This window comes from Taudactylus pleione, unplaced genomic scaffold (genome assembly GCF_031769625.1).
Source record: "Taudactylus pleione unplaced genomic scaffold, aTauple2 ptg000393l, whole genome shotgun sequence".
In the NCBI taxonomy this organism is placed as follows: Eukaryota; Metazoa; Chordata; class Amphibia; order Anura; family Myobatrachidae; genus Taudactylus; species Taudactylus pleione.
The window spans coordinates 12,790,881-12,799,049 of record NW_028284794.1 but is presented as its reverse complement, the minus strand read 5'-3'; positions in this window follow the sequence as shown (position 1 = coordinate 12,799,049).

Genomic DNA, 8,169 nt, shown 5'->3' with positions numbered 1-8,169 from the left:
CCGAATGGGAATGCAGATGCGAATGGAGTAGTGCCCACAAGGGAAGTAGTAATGCATTCTCCTTGGACAAGAGCGGAGCTAAATTCCATAATAAATGATTTCCCCGATCCCAAAAAGGAATTAGCCAAATGTCAAAGATTTTTGAGAAATATGGGTAGTTCTCACCAACCAACCAACAAAGATTGGCAAGTGGTGTTAAGGGCCTGTCTACCATGCAATATCGACGTGACCAAATTTATCACAGATTGTGTATTGGATGGAAATGTTCCCTTAACAGACGAAATGAATCAAGGTAACATTTCCTGCATTGTAACTCAATTGGGTATATATTTTCCAGTAGTAGTTAACTGGAACAAAATCTTCACCATAAAACAAAAAGAGAGTGAATCTGCAGAAGATTATTGCGACCGGGCTCTGCAGGCTATCACCCAGTACTCTGGGTTAGAAGATATTAAAGATAGCACTCACCACAGGGGAATGATTGTCACTGTACTCATGGATGGTCTTAAAGAGAACCTAAAGACGCGGGTTCAGACCTCACAGCCTGGCTGGAGGGGAGTCACAATAGACACCCTCATAGAATCCGTAATTGAACATGACAAGAACATCTCTAAAAAGAGAGAGATCCAGAGTGAGAAACTAATGGCTCTAGAAGGAACAATGGTAACATCACAGCCAGTAGACACACTTGCATCCACACCTACACCTTCACCTTACCAGTTACACATCCTCACTAATCCCACACCACCAGAAATGCAGCCCTACCCCGCTTACCACACACAGCCACAATTCCCATACTATCCACAAACCCCATATCTCCCACAGTATCCTCTCCCTCAATATCCTTACCCATAGCCTCTCCCTTTCCCCACTGCTCAACTCACACAACAACTTTATCACCCATCCCGCTCACAAAAAATGCTTTAACTGCAACCAAGTGGGACACCTAAGTAAGCACTGCAAAGTGAAGAATGTAGGACTCCCAAACCAGACAGTATTGCCCTAAGGTTTTATAGACAACCCCAGCATCTTCTCCTAGGCCTTATATGACTGTTTACAATCTTTTTCAACCTGCCAATGGATCTGTTCTGATACAATATGTGGACAATTTATTGTTATGCCATGTTTCATTCATGCCATGTTTAATTTATACTAAACTGTTGTGCTTCATATCTCACACACAGGACACAAGGTTGCTAAGGACAAATTGCAGCCATTCCAGGCTAAGGTCAAGTACTTGGGAAACTGTCCTAACCTAGGGGCTAAGACACTACCTAGAGCAGTAGCTATTAATATCAGGGTTTAATTGTACAGAAGGTTATATGCAGATACAGTATCCCTAGATTATATGGATACTCATTTCACAAGTGATGTCTTTAAAAACAAACAGGTTTAAGTTTGTGGGTATTAATTATATCAAGATCACCCCAGACTGTCTCTTTTTTATTTTTATTTTTTTATCTGTGCCCCTTTGAGATACTGTTTGACAGGCAGCCTCATGTTGAAATATGATAATGAGGTTATTGTGCAGTGTCTCACAAAGATGAGTAAGAACAACTGAAAGTGAAAATGTTATTTTCTAACATGTCTGGTGCAAACTGTCATGAAAGGGTGGAACTGTCAAACCTGGAGAATTTGTTATGATCCAAATTTTTCAGGTTGTTTGATTGATCATTGGGAGGGTCCATACCAGGTGTTGCTGATGAGTACCACATCTTTGAAGGTGTCACTGTAAAAAAGATAACCAACCGGTGGAGAAACAAGGTGGAGACAAGGCTGATAACTTGGATCTGTCAATCGCGAGCTTGTTTTGGGAGGATTAAAAGGTTGTAGTGAGATACCTGATCTAAAGAAATTTGCAGGTCCGTGCTGCGGCGATGGACTGGTCTGCTGTGTTCATTTTCATATTCTCTTCCAGAGTTTCCATCATCCTGGTTTGTTCAGGGATATCTGATTTCTGTGACAGGGGACCGATAGAGGAGATGGGAGCTGATGGCAGTGTGGATGGAGTTGAGTCAAGAGGAGGAGTGCTATGCCAATCAGGGGAGTGTCTGACCAATCTTAGTACTGTAATTGTTAAGAGATCTGCTATGCCGGATACTCGGGGACGGTGTGGAGGTTTATCGGCTGAGAATTCCTGTATTTGTGAGCTTTGTGGGTCCCTAGTTGATGAAAAATGTATTCAACAGTGCCAGCCTAAATATAACCCGTACTGGGGTGGGTATCCTTTAGAGGATTATCATAGCATGGTAGGTAAAGTTATAAATTAGACTGATTGTTGGGTGTGCTCACACGTGCCACAGGGACAGCATAATGTACGGTTGGTACCATCTCTGCTGAATATTATGGAAATTTTAGAATTGCAAAAAGGGAAAACGTTGGATGGAAAATTCCTCTCATCCAAACCACCTCATTTCAAACTCCATCATTTCCAAGTAGATAGGTCACTTTTGTGTTTTAACATAACCAACCCCAATAAACCAGGGAGTTTGAAGTGACGGGGAATAATCAGACGATGACCTTCTCACTGAGAGCTGATAATGAGCCTATGAATTATGATCTGTTACACTCAATTAGATCTAATGGGAGACACTTTAGGTATTGGTATACACTCAGTTCCACCAAAGAAATGATTGGTAAGGTACCAGACGGATATTGTGCTAAGATCATACAACCAGAAACTTGCATGTATCAGAATGAAGAACCTGAGATAGGATTATTTGCAAGGGAAATGTGTTTAATGATAATGATGCATACTCTTCCTTATGTTCTCCCCGATGATGTATATGTTATATGTGGAAGGAAAGTGTATATGTGGCTCTCCCCGAGTTCTGAAGGTTTGTGTTACCTGGGAAGAGTAGTCCCAGAAGTTATGACCCTCACACATGTTGAAATGCTTGGCATTCATAAAAACACACCATCACGCAGTATGAACACAGAGGCAAAAGAAATATGATACCTGGTGATGTGCATAAAGCCACTCAGCTAATTAGTGAGACAACTGGCTTTCAAGTTTCAGTAGCATTGGATCCCACCAGGATCGCTCAGGGGTACACTACATTTTAGATATATCCAAAATCTTGCTAAATTGATAGATAATATCACCGAGATGTATGATGACACCTTCAGGTATACAGGTAGGCAATTGCAAGTGTACAAGGAAGAACTGGTGCAACACAGACTAGTATTAAATTATTTAACAGTTGTCACTGGGGGGTACTGCGTTACTTTGGCCACCCAATTTGGAGTGAAGTGTTGCACTTATGTCACGAATGATACCAGCGACCACAAGGAGGTGATAGACCGGAAGATGGATGAAATTCTGCAGCTAAAATGGGAATTTCAGAAGAACCACAATGCTTCAGTGGCTGAAGTAGAGGAGAAAGTAGAGGAATGGGTTTCGTGGTTGAACCCAGCAAAATGGTTCTCAGGTCTAGGAGAGTGGGTCCAGGAAATGATTGCAAGCATAGGTAAACTCCTGATCCTCATACTGGTTGTCATCATAGTAATTGGAATATGTGTCAGGTGTGTTCCTACTGTGTTGAAGTGTGGAAGATGTAAAAATAAGGTAAACCGGAAGAATGAAATTATGATGGTGGTCAGTAATGACAATATGAATACTGAGGTAAATGTAGAACTGCATTACAACCCTGAACTAGGAAATACCATCATATAATGTATTATGTTTAGACATGCATAAAATGTTTTATTAAAATGTTATCCTAAAAAACACCTCAAATAATGTAAGTCCCTATCTCCCCCACAAGACTTCCTTTATAGGATAGGTGCAGTCCAACACCTATCCCATGATCCTCCAGGATCTGCGGTGTGCGTATAAAGTAGGGGTGAGCGGGTTCGGTTTTCTGAAATCCGAACCCCCCCGAGCCCCCCCGATCCGAGTCCGATCCGAGTCAGGCTCGACTTTTCCCGCCTGACTCGGATCTGAAATCGAGGCAAAACGTCATCATCCCGCCTACCGAGTCTCGCGGGTTTTGGATCCTATATAAGGTACCTGCGTCGGCGCCATTTTCTCACTCGGCTGTGGACAGTGAAGAGGGAGGGTGGGAGTTAGGGCTGGCTGGGCTGTGTAGTGTAGTGTAGTGTAGTGCAGAGTAGTGTTGTGCTGTGCTGTGCTGCGCTGTGCTGCTGTTGTCCACTACTTCAAAGTCCATAGGGACTGGCTGTGTTGTGCTGTGCTGCTGTTGTTAATAGAGGCTGTGTCCTCTACTTCAAAGTCCATAGGGGCTGGCTGGACTGTGTTGTGCAGTCAGTTCTCCATAGGGGCAGTGTCTACTCCAAAGTCCTGTGCAGTGTCCCAGTCCTAAAGGGGTGCTGTAGTGTTGTCCAGGGGGTGCTCTGTCCATCAGGGGTGCTCCCTACAACTGCTAAAAAAATAATATTTTTTGTGTGTTTGTGAATTGTGTGCACAGTAGCCGCACGTGCATCAACAAAGTAGTGCCAAGCGTGCGCCTGTGTCATAAGTAAAGGGCCGGCTGGCTTGACCGTTAAAGGGTGCTGTAACCCCCAAAGTACACTCCAGTCCAAACCAAAACAAAAATTATTTTCTGTGTTTGTGAATTGTGTGCGCAGTAGCCGCACATGCATCAACAAAGTAGTGCCAAGCGTGCGCCTGTGTCATAAGTAAAGGGCCGGCTGGCTTGACCGTTAAAGGGTGCTGTAACCCCCAAAGTACACTCCAGTCCAAACCAAAAAAAAATTATTTTCTGTGTTTGTGAATTGTCTGCGCAGTAGCCGCACGTGCATCAACAAAGTAGTGCCAAGCGTGCGCCTGTGTCATAAGTAAAGGGCCGGCTGGCTTGACCGTTAAAGGGTGCTGTAACCCCCAAAGTACACTCCAGTCCAAACCAAAAAAAAAATTATTTTCTGTGTTTGTGAATTGTGTGAGCAGTAGCCGCACGTGCATCAACAAAGTAGTGCCAAGCGTGCGCCTGTGTTATAAGTAAAGGGCTGGCTGGCTTGACCGTTAAAGGGTGCTGTAACCCCCAAAGTACATTCCAGTCCAAACCAAAAAAAAAATTATTTTCTGTGTTTGTGAATTGTGTGCGCAGTAGCCGCACGTGCATCAACAAAGTAGTGCCAAGCGTGCGCCTGTGTCATAAGTAAAGGGCCGGCTGGCTTGACCGTTAAAGGGTGCTGTAACCCCAAAAGAACACTCCAGTCCAAACCAAAAAAAATATTATTTTCTGTGTTTGTGAATTGTGTGCGCAGTAGCCGCACGTGCATCAACAAAGTAGTGCCAAGCGTGCGCCTGTGTCATAAGTAAAGGGCCGGCTGGCTTGACCGTTAAAGGGTGCTGTAATCCCCAAAGTACACTCCAGTCCAAACCAAAAAAAAACTTATTTTCTGTGTTTGTGAATTGTGTGCGCAGTAGCCGCACATGCATCAACAAAGTAGTGCCAAGCGTGCGCCTGTGTCATAAGTAAAGGGCCGGCTGGCTTGACCGTTAAAGGGTGCTGTAACCCCCAAAGTAGACTCCAGTCCAAACCAAAAAAAAATTATTTTCTGTGTTTGTGAATTGTGTGCGCAGTAGCCGCACGTGCATCAAAAAAGTAGTGCCAAGCGTGCGCCTGTGTCATAAGTAAAGGGACGGCTGGCTTGACCGTTAAAGGGTGCTGTAACCCCCAAAGTACACTCCAGTCCAAACCAAAAAAAAAATAATTTTCTGTGTTTGTGAATTGTGTGCGCAGTAGCCTCACGTACATCAACAAAGTAGTGCCAAGTGTGCGCCTGTGTCATAAGTAAAGGGCTGGCTGGCTTGACCGTTAAAGGGTGCTGTAACCCCCAAAGTACACTCCAGTCCACACCACAAAAAAAAAATATTTTCTGTGTTTTTGAATTGTGTGCGCAGTAGCCGCACGTGCATCAACAAAGTAGTGCCAAGCGTGCGCCTGTGTCATAAGTAAAGGGCCAGCTGGCTTGACCGTTAAAGGGTGCTGTAACCCCCAAAGAACACTCCAGTCCAAACCAAAAAAAAAATAATTTTCTGTGTTTGTGAATTGTGTGCGCAGTAGCCGCACGTGCATCAACAAAGTAGTGCCAAGCGTGCGCCTGTGTCATAAGTAAAGGGCTGGCTGGCTTGACCGTTAAAGGGTGCTGTAACCCCCAAAGTACACTCCAGTCCAAACCAAAAAAAAAATTATTTTCTGTGTTTGTGAATTGTGTGCGCAGTAGCCGCACGTGCATCAACAAAGTAGTGCCAAGTGTGCGCCTGTGTCATAAGTAAAGGGCCGGCTGGCTTGACCGTTAAAGGGTGCTGTAACCCCCAAAGAACACTCCAGTCCAAACCAAAAAAAAAAATATTTTCTGTGTTTGTGAATTGTGTGCGCAGTAGCCGCACGTGCATCAACAAAGTAGTGCCAAGCGTGCGCCTGTGTCATAAGTAAAGGGCCGGCTGGCTTGACCGTTAAAGGGTGCTGTAACCCCCAAAGTACACTCCAGTCCAAACCAAAAAAAAACTTATTTTCTGTGTTTGTGAATTGTGTGCGCAGTAGCCGCACGTGCATCAACAAAGTAGTGCCAAGCGTGCGCCTGTGTCATAAGTAAAGGGCCGGCTGGCTTGACCGTTAAAGGGTGCTGTAACCCCCAAAGTACACTCCAGTCCAAACCAATAAAAAATTATTTTCTGTGTTTGTGAATTGTGTGCGCAGTAGCCGCATGTGCATCAACAAAGTAGTGCCAAGTGTGCGCCTGTGTCATAAGTAAAGGGCCGGCTGGCTTGACCGTTAAAGGGTGCTGTAACCCCCAAAGTACACTCCAGTCCAAACCAAAAAAAAAATTATTTTCTGTGTTTGTGAATTGTGTGCGCAGTAGCCGCACGTGCATCAACAAAGTAGTGCCAAGCGTGCGCCTGTGTCATAAGTAAAGGGCTGGCTGGCTTGACCGTTAAAGGGTGCTGTAACCCCCAAAGTACACTCCAGTCTAACCCCAAAAAAAAATTATTTTCTGTGTTTGTGAATTGTCTGCGCAGTAGCCTCACGTGCATCAACAAAGTAGTGCCAAGTGTGCGCCTGTGTCATAAGTAAAGGGCCGGCTGGCTTGACCGTTAAAGGGTGCTGTAATCCCCAAAGAACACTCCAGTCCAAACCAAAAAAAAATGATTTTCTGTGTTTGTGAATTGTGTGCGCAGTAGCCGCACGTGCATCAACAAAGTAGTGCCAAGCGTGCGCCTGTGTCATAAGTAAAGGGCCGGCTGGCTTGACCGTTAAAGGGTGCTGTAACCCCCAAAGTACACTCCAGTCAAAACCAAAAAAAAATATATTTTCTGTGTTTGTGAATTGTGTGCGCAGTAGCCGCACGTGCATCAACAAAGTAGTGCCAAGCGTGCGCCTGTGTCATAAGTAAAGGGCTGGCTGGCTTGACCGTTAAAGGGTGCTGTAACCCCCAAAGTACACTCCAATCGAAACCAAAAAAAAAAATATTTTCTGTGTTTGTGAATTGTGTGCACTTTGGCTGCACGTGCATCAACAAAGGAGCAGCGCCAAGCGTGCACCTGTGTCCCATAAGTAAAGAGCCGGCTGGCTCATTTATTAAAGGGTGGTGTAACCCACAAAGTGCACTACTCTCCAGCAAAAATAAAAAAATATTTTCTGTGTTTGTGTGCGCTTTAGCTGCACGTATATATCAATATAACATAAATGGAGTACCAAACTTTCTCCGATAAAAATAAAATAGGGAAAGATCAAGAACCACTTCCTCCTTGTGCTGTTTCTGCTGCTGGGAGTTGTTCATCATCCCAGAGAGGAAGTAGGAACATCACTACTTTTACTAAACAATTGACCCTCCGACAGTCCCTAGCGATGAGGATGAAGTACGACAGCAGTCATCCTGAAGCAAAACGTATAACTGAGGCCTTGACTGCTATGTTGGTGTTAGACGTGTGTCCGGTATCCGCCATTAGTGCAGTGGGATTTAGACATTTGATGGAGGTAGTGTGTCCCCGGTTCCAAATCCCGTCTAGATTCCACCTGCATCCTCAAAGCAGCAGCGACAAGCGTGCGTCTGTCTGTTAAAGGGTGGTGACACCCTCAAAGTGTGCTACACAAACAATAAAAATATTCTTCTTCTTTTTTCTGTCTTTGTGAATTGTGTGGGCTGTAGCCGCACCTGCATCCTTAAAGCAGCAGCGACAAGCGTGCGTCTGTCTGTTAA